The 12,153-nt window shown below is 44.9% G+C and overlaps 2 long non-coding RNA genes across 2 annotated transcripts in view; one reads left to right on the top strand and one right to left on the bottom strand.

Moving 5' to 3' along the window:
• The window catches only part of LOC146063513 (uncharacterized), a 165,311-nt gene that overhangs the window by 3,630 nt on the left and 149,528 nt on the right, over nucleotides 1–12,153 (bottom strand). Inside the window, exon 3 of the long non-coding RNA XR_014471589.1 lies at nucleotides 10,319–10,402. This is a non-coding gene — a long non-coding RNA (uncharacterized LOC146063513). The remainder of the gene's footprint in view (nucleotides 1–10,318; nucleotides 10,403–12,153) is intronic.
• On the top strand, nucleotides 3,490–9,015 carry LOC146063510 (uncharacterized). Its single transcript, XR_014471588.1, has 2 exons — nucleotides 3,490–3,823; nucleotides 8,681–9,015. It is a non-coding gene; the product is annotated as an uncharacterized LOC146063510 (long non-coding RNA).

Raw genomic sequence — 12,153 nt, 5'->3', positions numbered from 1 at the left:
GAAATTCTGGGTACTGTTAGTAGTCCTTCTTCAATGGATCGTAGTAATCAAGTAGGAGAGTAAGGAATCAGCAGCTGCTGCAGGTACCTTGGGCCTTGGTCATGTAGGGCCTTGAAAGTGAGTTGCTTTTCTTGTACTCTCACCAGTACTTCCCATATGGGATACTTAATTGAAGGATTCCACTTATAGGACGTTGGAGACTTTTCTTAAGGCAGCTTATTCCCAAGCGGGCCCCATTACATGTCCTGCCCTGGCTTCAGCCTGGTTGGCTAAGGCTGTGTCAGAGTGGGCAGAAAAATTAGAATGCGGTCTTTCTGATGGGACTAGCCATAGAGAATTGCTAGCACATGCGCAGACTATCCAAACAGCTAGTGTGTACTTTGGAGATGCCGCTATACTCAGGAGATTTGGTTTCAAAGGTTTAAACTACAGTAAATAGAGAGACCATATTGAGAATCTAGTACCTATAATTGAAATAAACACATTACACCAATCTACACCTCATCTAGAATCAGAAATATTATAGGAAAGATCCCCTGTTGTCAGATGCCTTACCTATAAAACCATGATTTATTTTTTTGTAGAAATAAAACCCTTAGAAATATTATAGCACCCAATTTCATGAAGCCAATTAAAAAAAAAAAGATAACTGGACACCACAGGCTGCTTTCCCTGTATAATAATAACTGGACACCACAGGCTGCTCCCCCTGTACAGTTGCTATTAACTGATCTTGACGGCAGACACCAAGGCAGGCTGCAGCACTAGTGGGAAGTAGGTGGAACGCACAGGCCAGAAGGTGGAGCGTACAGCATGTGATTGGCACAGGCGACTTCTTGCTACCCTCCTGCATCCGGTCCACAACCCCACCCTCTGTAGCAGCCTTCTGCACTAGACATGTCCTCAGTGCAGGAGGCCGGCGGCCATGTTTCTGTAGACCAGTTGGAGACTTGACAAACATATTATGTAAAAAAAAAAATTTAATTTTTCCCTTTTTTAATAAAATATGTATACAAGTGTATGTAGCATTAGAACTTCTGGCCGGTGGAACTCTATCACGCTCCAAGCAAAAGAAGTCAATACATGGTCGCAATCCTGGTGTGCAACTTGATGCACATTGGCCCTTATTCAGATCTGATCGCAGTAAAAATTTGTTCTCAAAATGGGCAAAACCATGTGCTCTGCAGGTGGGGCAGATGTAACATGTGCAGAGAGAGTTACATTTGGGTGGGGTGTGTTGAAACTGAAATCTAAATTGCATTGTAAAAATAATGCAGCCAGTATTTACCCTGCACAGAAACAAAATAACTCACACAATTGTATCTGCCGCACCTGCAGTGCACATGGTTTTGTCCATTTTAAGAACAAATTTGTATTGCGATCAGATCTGAATAAGGGCCATTGTATGACTGGAATTAATGCAGCCTAGGTAGTCTGTGATGGACACGCATTTGAGGCATGCACCGTAGGTGTGAGATTGCATGTGCGTTCCACCAATGATCAACAAGTGCTGGAAATATGGGACAATGTACATGCTTTCCAAAAAAACGAAATAGGGAAATCCCAGATATCTGGAAGCGGCACTTCACTATATCTTTATATATATACTGTGGATAGATAGATAGATACATACATACATACATACTAGTAAGCCCGCTAAGTCTGCTACCTTCTGTGTTTGTGCATGTGTGAGAGAGACGTAGTTTCACTCGATGCCAGCAGATTGCAGTGTTTCAGAGACTCACAGACACTAGACACATATATAGATGATATATATTAAATGTAGACAAAACAAATTGAACCTGTTAAACATATCCTTATCAACAGAATGGCTAAATGATCTGCATTAACCAATCCCATACATATAGTACCTGATTCGGTACTTGTGTATTATCACGGCGCTCATCGCATCGCATACCAAAAGGCATGCAATGCGATGTTGTACAATGTCATACAATTTTTAAATTGTATGACATTGTATATGGCATACAATGTGATGCGATTAAAAATTGTATAAGCACCCTAATGGGTGCTTACAATCTTAAATGCACCCCCACTATAAACGTGAACCCGAAGCGTGGCGAGCGCAGCGATCCGCGTCCTACCACCTTTTCATACCCCCACTATCCACATCGGCGTGGAGTTGATTTTATAAAGTGTGGCGAGCCCGAAGCGTGGCGAGCGGACGCAGATACGTGTGAAGCCCGCGAGGGGACGCGGATACCTGTGAAGGTATCCGCGTCCCCTCGCGGGGCTCGCTGCTCTCGCCACGCTTTGGGCTCGGTGGCTCGCCGCGCTTTATAAAATAAACTCCACGCCGACGTGGATAGTGGGGGTATGAAAAGGTGGTAGGACGCATACCGCTGCGCTCGCCACGCTTCGGGTTCACGTTTATAGTGGGGGGTGGCGTGGTGGTGCATTTAACATTGTAAACACCTATTAGGGTGCTTAAAAGCACCCATTTGGGTGCTTATACGATATTTTATCGAATAGGGAGCTAAAATCGCGTCGCATGCCATCGGGTGCATGGCATGCGATGCGATGCGATGAAAACATGGTGCGATCAATATCGGGGGCGCCGTGATAATACACAAGTACCCCTGATTCTAATTTGATTGGTCCCCCAAGTGTTCGCACTGGGGACCGATGTTGAAGCACTGCACATAATGGGTTATGTGTATGTGCAGGGCTCTGTTACGCGCACCTTCGCCGTCCTGCACAGTCAATGTGGTGCTCGCACAAGGGGGAGCAGGACATGGGTGGCACTCCGACATGGGAACGCCCACCGTTTCATGGGTATTCCCATATAAATGTGAGAGTGACGCAGTGTGCCGGGGGCAGGCAACTCCCATCACATGACGTCAGCCAACCCCCCCCCCCCCACCCGTCTTCGTCCCCGAGCCGCAAGTATAAATCATTTGATGGTCGCTTACGCGCTAAGAATCAAGCCCATAGTTCAAAAGGATATGCAGTCATTGGAACTACAGTGTCTAGGTCGACAGGGTCAAAAGGTCGACATGAGCTTTGAAGAAAAAAAACTGAGCCGACATGTGTCGACAGGCAGTATTTCATACCCTACCATCAGCTGCGGCGTGGTGGGAGAATATAATAGTGTGCCCAAAGCATGGCGAGCGCAGCAGTACACTGTCCATACCAACCTATGTCAACATAGACACCAAATGAAAAACTTATGTTGACCTTTACCATGTCATCCTTTTGACTGTCGACCTAGACATTGTAGACCATTCTAATGTGGCTGGCTCGTGATCTACCACAAAGTGGTAGGCTAACCAGTAAGACTGTTGTGCAGCACATTTATGAAAGTAGGGTAGAGAGCACTTAATGCCAACAATAAATGCACAATCACAGGTGCATAGCAGTGTCACATGCATTCTGTAATGCCGCCTCCTGCACCTTATACAAGGCAAGCACTAGCTGCGCTGTCACGTCACGTATATAGTATGCGCCATACAGATTACAGGGTAGTGACTGAGATGGCTCATCACGTGGGTGGCAGCGGCCGGCGCCATTGGTCGACGTGCACAAGCCAATGCGATGCGTTTGCCCTTCGATCCTGACGGACGATAGCAGGCAACCTGTGCGGCAGCTGCAGCCATGGTGCGCCTCACTGGCGCCTTCAGCTTCTACCGGACACATGCGAAGCATTTCAAATTCTGGCCCCCTAGACTGGAACTAGATACCATGAACTGGAGAACGCGCCTGGCAGTCATTTACGCTATTAGCGTCTGGACCATGATCGGCTCCGTGGCTGCCATGCAGTGGTGGACGGGCAAAAAGATAGGCATGAAGCCCTCAGAGACAGGTGACTCAACTCTCGCCGTAAAGTCTATTACTTGATAAATAACATTTCAAGGAGGGTAGTGTCTAGAATCTAGATCCCCTTCAGTTTTCACAATTTTCCCATCAAGTGGTCACTGGTCAGATCGGGAGGAGGGGGGCGTCAGTAATGAGCAGCGCCATCTAGCGTATGGAGGGCAACCTGACAGTCTTCTTATATCACTCACTGTCACTGCCCGGAAATACTGACATAGGTGAGAATATGGTAGTGTCTAGATCCCATGCAGTTTTGGTAATTTTCCCATCATGCCCTGGGTCCACGTATACCTGGAGGGGGAATATAAATCTGTGGCGAGCGAAGCGAGCCACCGTGCCCGAAGCGTGCGAGCGTAGCGAGCCCGCGAGGGTACAATGGTGCAAAAATAAAACAAAATAACCGACACCTACATGAATTACACATAAATTAAAAAACGTTGTGAGGGCATCTATCAACTTCCGCCCTCACTGAACGTCACATCCTGTAACCTATACTGCATGGGATCTAGTCTCTACCGTGAGAATATGTAAGTAGAATCATATCTTTATTGTACCCTGTCCAGAAATCCATATCATGGCAGAGAAGTATAAACTATTTCTATAAAGATTCATTGGGGATGTTGCCTATTGCACCCAGGCTATAAAATGTCAGAAGCTGGGGGTAGGGTTACCACCTTTTTGTTGAGAGATTCCCGGACATTGGCCCGCCCCTTGACACACCCACTGACCCATCCCAGACCCGCCCCCAGACCCGCCTTATGTTGATTTTTTTTTAAACCTTTGCTTCCATTTCATTCTTGATTTTGCATACCATAATTCCAGTTACATGTTATATCACATACATTAATGGCCATTACAAGTTATGCCACACATCGTGATGCTAATTCCGTGTTATGCCATATACCGCAATGGCCATTACACATTATGCCAGGACTCAACAATTTTTTTGCAAAGGATGGACAGTGCGCGCCGAAGGCGCGCCGCAAAATTTTTGACATAATGCCGACACACCGCACACCCATTATATAGTATACCACATGCCATAATGGCCATTACAAGTTATGCCACACATCGTGATGCCAATTACGTGTTATGCCATGTACTGCAATGGCCATTACACATTATGCCAGGACTCAACAATTTTTTTGCAAAGGATGGACAACATGGACAGTGCGCGCCGAAGGCGCGCAGCAAAATTTTTGACATAATGCCGACACACCGCACACCCATTATATAGTATACCACATGCCATAATGGCCATTACAAGTTATGCCACACATCGTGATGCCAATCACGATGTATTATTCCATGTACTGCAATGGCCATTACACATTATGCCAGGACTCAACCAAATTTTTGCACAGGATGGAAAACATGGACAGTGCGCGCCGAAGGCGCGCACCAAAATTTTTGTCATAATGCTGACACACCGCACACCCATTATATAGTATACCACATGCCATAATGGCCATTACATTTTATGCCACACACCGTAATGCCCATTGCACGTTTTAATGAACTTTGTAATTCCGATTACTCATAAGCCCACACATGATGCCCATGACATACTATATAACACACCGTAATGCCCATTACATACTATATAACACACCGTAATGCCCATTACATACTATATAACACACCGTAATGCCCATTACATACTATATAACACACCGTAATGCCCATGATATACTATATAACACCGCAATGCCCATTACATACTATATAACACTGCAATGCCCATTACATACTATATAACACTACGCAATGCCCTTGACATACTATATAGCACCGCAATGCCCTTGACATACTATATAGCACCGCAATGCCCATGACATACTATATAACACCGCAATGCCCATTACATACTATATAACACCGCAATGCCCATTACATACTATATAACACTACGCAATGCCCTTGACATACTATATAGCACCGCAATGCCCATGTCATACTATATAACACCGCAATGCCCATGTCATACTATATAACACTAAGCAATGCCCATGTCATACTATATAACACTAAGCAATGCCCATGACATACTGTATAACACACCATACACATTTGACACATAAGTGCCACTTACCTATATGCTCAATGCCAGGGGCTTCATGCCGATGCCAAGGTGGACTGAATTTGCTCGTTGCCGAGGGGGATAGATCTGTGCCTCTGTGCTCGTTGCCGAGGGGGATAGATCTGTGCCTCTGCTCGTTGCCGAGGGGGATAGATCTGTGCCAGTGTGCTCGTTGCCGAGGGGGATTGATCTGTGCCAGTGTGCTCGTTGCCGAGGGGGATTAATCTGTGCCTCTGTGCTCGTTGCCGAGGGGGATAGATCTGTGCCTCTGTGCTCGTTGCCGAGGGGGATTGATCTGTGCCAGTGTGCTCGTTGCCGAGGGGGATTGATCTGTGCCAGTGTGCTCGTTGCCAAGGGGGATTGATCTGTGCCAGTGTGCTCGTTGCCGAGGGGGATTGATCTGTGCCTCTGTGCTCGTTGCCGAGGGGGATTGATCTGTGCCTCTGTGCTCGTTGCCGAGGGGGATTGATCTGTGCCAGTGTGCTCGTTGCCGAGGGGGATTGATCTGTGCCAGTGTGCTCGTTGCCAAGGGGGATAGAAACCCCCTCCCCCGCCTGCGGGAGGCAGACAGGCTTGTCAGTGTGCCTGTGCCTGCCTGCCCGTCCCCTCACGTCTCCCCCGCTGTATTCGTGGGAGAGACGTGCTGCTGTGCTGTATGATTTTAACATTTCTAACTCCCGCTGCTGGACCGCTAGCCAATGGCCGTTCGCGGTCCAGCAGCCAATCAACTGGTGGCTGCTGGACCGCGAGCGGCCATTGGCTAGCGGTCCAGCAGCATATGCAGCACCGCAGCAGCACGTCTCTCCCGCATACACAGTGGGGGAGACGTGAGGGGACGGGAGCAGGGGAGCGGGGAGACGAGGGGGCGGCGGCGGGCGGGTTATTCCCGGACTATGTATAGTCCGGGAAAGCCACCCGCCCGGACTCCGGACGCCGGTCTTAATTACCGGACTGTCCGGAGTAATCCCGGACGGGTGGTAACCCTAGCTGGGGGGGTTGCTGTGTCCGGGTACTAGAGTGAAAAAAAAAAAAGAACTCAGCTCTGTGCTACTGATGGCGGGAAAACATTGTGGTTTATTTACTGAGATTGGTCTTATATTGAAGATGTTTCTATGAGCAACCAATTAATCTACTTCTTAAGATAAGATACAAATCTATTTAATTGCCTATGGCAACATTGCATCTTCAATAGAACTCCCATGGAATCTCGTGCTATTGATGGTTGTTAATCATTAATGGACCTCACTACTTTCTTTCTACAAGGTATAATACATCCCCACTATGTCAGGACATGTATCTGAACTTTAATACAGGTTGAGTATCCCGTATCCGAATATCCGTTATCCGAATTATTCCGAAAACCATACTTTTCAGAAAGTGGAAAAAAATATTTTTTTTTGCTAAAAACTCACTGGGGACATTTGTAACAGCACTACTGAGGACATGATATGTAACTGGCACTAAATATGTGCTGACAATGATTGCTTGGCATTCAAATTCACTATCTGAGATAGTACACAAATTTTGTTTCATATTTTGAAACCTTGTTTTTTGAACAAATAAAATATATTTATGTGTATTTTATGTGGTAATAAAATATATTTGTGTTTATTTTATGTGTTTATATAGCATAAATGCAAGATACTTCAAAATACATCATTGAAATATTAAAATATTCCGAAATACGGAATAATCCGTTATCCAAAATTCTCCTGGTCCCGAGCATTTTGGATACGGGATACTCAACCTGTAATGGATCAATGGCCTGGCCCAAGCAGTATGCAGCCAACCCATCCTTTACCTGTGGACCTAAGCTGCTTTCTCTCTGCTTTATGCCCTACGTGCCAGAGCTCTCATTATAGATGGGACTGGGGCGCTGAGTGGTATTTTAGTCAAGAGATTTTTTGGGGGGGAGGTGAACTGCGTGTTGCTCCTTCCTCAATCCCTACTACCTCTCTGTCCTGACCTTCAGCCTCTTAGTAAAATATGACACCATTAATATGGATGACCAAGTATTTGTATTTGGGTAGTTTACCAGGTAAGGATTGAACAATTTTTGCACTTTGGGGTTTCTTGGACTTTCGCTGAATTGATTCTTAATCAAGATGAGATGTGGTTGTCGGAGGGATATAGGTGCTACCTTCTGTCTTGGAAAGCCGCTTCACCTGTGAAAAACACTGTATTTTTTCTTTATTTTTCAAGTAGCATTAGTTCATGAGTTTAATGATAGAACAATAGACCAAGAACAACTTTGCTGATCTTATGGGACTCCAAGACCTGTCCATATGTGTGATGACATGATTGCATACTACGGGTGCCGGACGGGGTCCCAACAGTTGGGATCTCGACAGACATTCACCCAACGTCGGGATCCCGACTGTCAAAACACAGTCGGGTTCCCGACGGCCACCTGCTATTTTCCCTCGTGGGGGTCCACTACCCCCATAGAGGGAGAATAGAATAGGTGGCTCGCAGCGTGGTGAGCCCGCAAGGGGCTTAGTTGAGCTCAGCATGCTGTCTGGGTCCGGCCAGTCGGGATAATGACTGTCGGACCCCGATACCACACCCCATACTAGTTGGGCAGAGTCATGATGAGAGGAGGGAATGGAGATAGCAGGTAGCCAAGGACCGCTCCTTCTATAGCAAAACAAGCATGGTCTCCGAACTATGTAGAATAGCGATGTGAGGTTCCCTGCAAAGTGATGCTAAAACATTGTAATGTCAAGTCCTATACTTTGTATAAATATATATTTCTTTTTTTTACAGATGAAGACTCTGTACAGGATCCATCAAAACAAGAGCCAAGCGATATTCCTGAAGAACCAAAGGAAAAAAATAATTTTGAAGTCACAATTATGTATAAAGATAACTTTGTACCTTACACAACAAGACTTTACCAATATTTTACTTCAAGTAAAGATGGTTCCATAGAAAAATAGTACATACTATGTACAATGATGACATTGATATCATTAATCCTGTGCTGTTTTTCTAATATTTATTGTTATCAAGCTCAAGCTTGGTAAAGGGAAAAACTGCCTGAAATGTTGCTGTGTAACATGCTATATGCTTAAATAAACACTTTGGTGTTTGGTCCTCAATCTTGTAGTGCTGTTTTTTTTTCTAATAACCACATGTATATTATATCCTGGCACCCTACGTTTCTACAGATCTAATATATAAAAAGTAGTTTTGCACTCACACCAGATGAACGCCAACCACTGAGTTCCCTCCTCATGGACTGGGAGAAAGATAGGACTCTTACAAGGTGCGCACAAGTAGTGTCTGCCTGTTATCAGGTTGGTATTAATGGGGTGATTTCTCACACCCCCAGATACAAACAGATGAACTAAAAAGGTGATACCTCTATTATCTGGCACTGCCACAAAATCGCAGTCAATCATAAAACCGTATATAAGCAATTCGTCCATAGTTGGTAGACTCAATGTCATTATTGAGTACGTCCCTGTAAATAAAGGGGCGATCCTCTTCTCCGTAAATGTGAGATATTATATAATACCAACACGCTCCTTCTGATCGGAAGGGGATCCTCTTCTCCGTATCAGACAGACCAACCAACTGATTGTGTGTTCCTGGACCAACCGAAGGTGACCAAAGTTTCCTCCCCGATTATGGATACCGGAAAAAATGGATATATATCCATTTTTTCCGGTATCCATAATCGGGGAGGAAACTTTGGTCACCTTCGGTTGGTCCAGGAACACACAATCAGTTGGTTGGTCTGTCTGATACGGAGAAGAGGATCCCCTTCCGATCAGAAGGAGCGTGTTGGTATTATATAATATCTCACATTTACGGAGAAGAGGATCGCCCCTTTATTTACAGGGACGTACTCTTCTTATTAGGGCGCCACTCGGGAATAACACCTACACTCTGTTTTGTATCTTGTTCACATTTGATATTTTAGGGATATCAATTTGGTGTAATCCCCTTAGGCTGCCCAGGCGCACAGAAGGTTTAGTCTCACTCCATTTTGTTCAGTGTCAATGTCATTATTCTCTAGTACATGCATGTCCAACATTGGCCCTCCAGATGTTGTGAAACTACACATCCCAGCATGCTTTGCAATAGTTTTATCATTCTCTAATAGCAAAACTGTGGCAAAGCATGCTGGGATGTGTACGTAGGACATGCCTGCTCTAGTAGATGTTATTCATAGTGATGTACCATAAAATTAGAAGTGTAATACAATTATTTTTTGAATATATATATATATATATATATATATATATATATATATATATATTTCTATAGTCACAACACAAAAAGTAAAAGTATTCCACATAGATATAATCCTATAACAGACAAACATGGACAATTACCAACTAAAGTTGAAAACTAGACGTCAGTAGTTCTCCAACAAGCTTAAAATGTTATATTTACCACAGTGAGGTCCCAGATTTGCTGTCTGTAGTCACATGGTCATCTAAGGCATCTGTCCCCATCACTGGTTTAAATATGGAATGTCTGCAAAAGTCATAAAAGGTGCCAATTATTGCAATGCATATCAACCACTTCCTCAAGGCATGGTATCCAACTCACTTCCCCTAAACATCGTCAGGAAATGGTGCCAATGGTAGATCCATCTCTGCCATATATTGTTCATTCCAAAGCCCCATGGAATCTGTTTTGTGTGGTGGTATTTAGAAACAAATTGTACATGTAGGACCAACTCTATCTGGACAATAATATAGATCAACTGATGATTCAGCAGGTTGTGTGGTGAGATTTGTCAACAGATATCATGTCGACACAGACAATGAACTGTTGTTGAACTGTCCATGGTGGTTTATCTTCTCCTGCCAACATTGACCCAGAGAAGGTGGGTGAGGTAGCAGGAATCTCAGGCAGCGAATTTGAATGCTGGAGCTGACACACTGGAGAGTGGAATGGCGGCTGGTAGGACTACCTCAGGACACCTGGAGGCGGACTGGTAAGACTTGTAGCAGAGCTCCGATTGCTGATACCACTGACTATACACACAGAATAAAAAGCATACAAATATTCTTCACACGCAGAATTTGGTAAAAAAAAAAATGTAAGTCATTGTAATGTTTATAAGATCTGATATTTCTCAAATTAACTAGTGGTCCAGTTTGTTTTCATTGTTAGTATTTGTCGGGTGTGGTACAGGGGTCCGACAGTCGGGATCCCGACTGGCCGGACCCAGACAGCATGGTGAGCGCAACTAAGCCCCTTGCGGGCTCGCTGCAGGCGCGGTGACTCGCTACGCAAGCCACCTATTCTATTCTCCCTCTATGGAGGTTGTGGACTCCCACGAGGGAAAATAGCAGATGTCCGTCGGGAACCCGTCTGATGGTGTTTTGACAATCGGGATCCTGACATCGGGTAAGTGCCTGTCAGGATCCCGTCCGGCACCCGTATTTGTCTTTATCTGTGAATCATTTCCCCTTTGTGAACATAGTCCTGTTTGCCATGAAAGCATACAAAGCCTAGAAGTTTAGATTAAAATCACCCTTGAGACTTTTTGTTACCTTGTGGAATGTTTGTTCAGTTACTCCAGTAAAGGCCCCCATACAGCTGCAATATGGGCTGTTTTCCTGCAATTGCAGTGATCAATTGCAGGAAAACAGCCCGTCAGGTGACTAACAAAGAGTCCGATGTGATGCACTGTCCCGTGCGCCGCAGGAGAAGCAATCTGCAGGCTTGGCTGGGATTGCATGCAATATATTACGTGTAAAAGAACCGCATGCTATATATCGCGTATGATCCTGCTGCCCGGGAGAGTCCTGGGAGGCTCAAGGGAGCTCTGCGTGCGACTTCTCTGAGGGGACAAGTCGCCACAGTGTATGGCCTTATGTCACATAATTTCCAACTTAAATTAAACAAAGTGCAAAGTTCAATAGCAAAAAAAACCAACCCACCTCTTTAAAAAAAATGCAGTTTCATTATTGTACTGCGTAAAAAGGATCCATGCAACTTCCATGTAGATGAGATAACGAATTGCAAAATTATTAGTGAATGATTACTGCTAACGTCATGACCAGATTAAAGTTCACTAGATCAGTACATTGTCTGAGTCATTACTTCTAGACTGTATGGCGATTTTATACTAGGACAAAGGGGAAAATATATAATAAAAACAAACCCAGATGTCTTGGGTGCATAAAAGTTTTGGTCCATATCCCGTGTTGGACTGGCACATGAAGAGCCTAATGGGGAACTGCTATGATAGAGTCCAGTGACAGCTCCGGAGA

The sequence above is a fragment of the Crinia signifera genome, chromosome 3 (genome assembly GCF_055691185.1).
Source record: "Crinia signifera chromosome 3, ASM5569118v1, whole genome shotgun sequence".
Classification (NCBI taxonomy): domain Eukaryota; kingdom Metazoa; phylum Chordata; class Amphibia; order Anura; family Myobatrachidae; genus Crinia; species Crinia signifera.
This window is presented reverse-complemented; position numbering and strand designations above follow the sequence as displayed.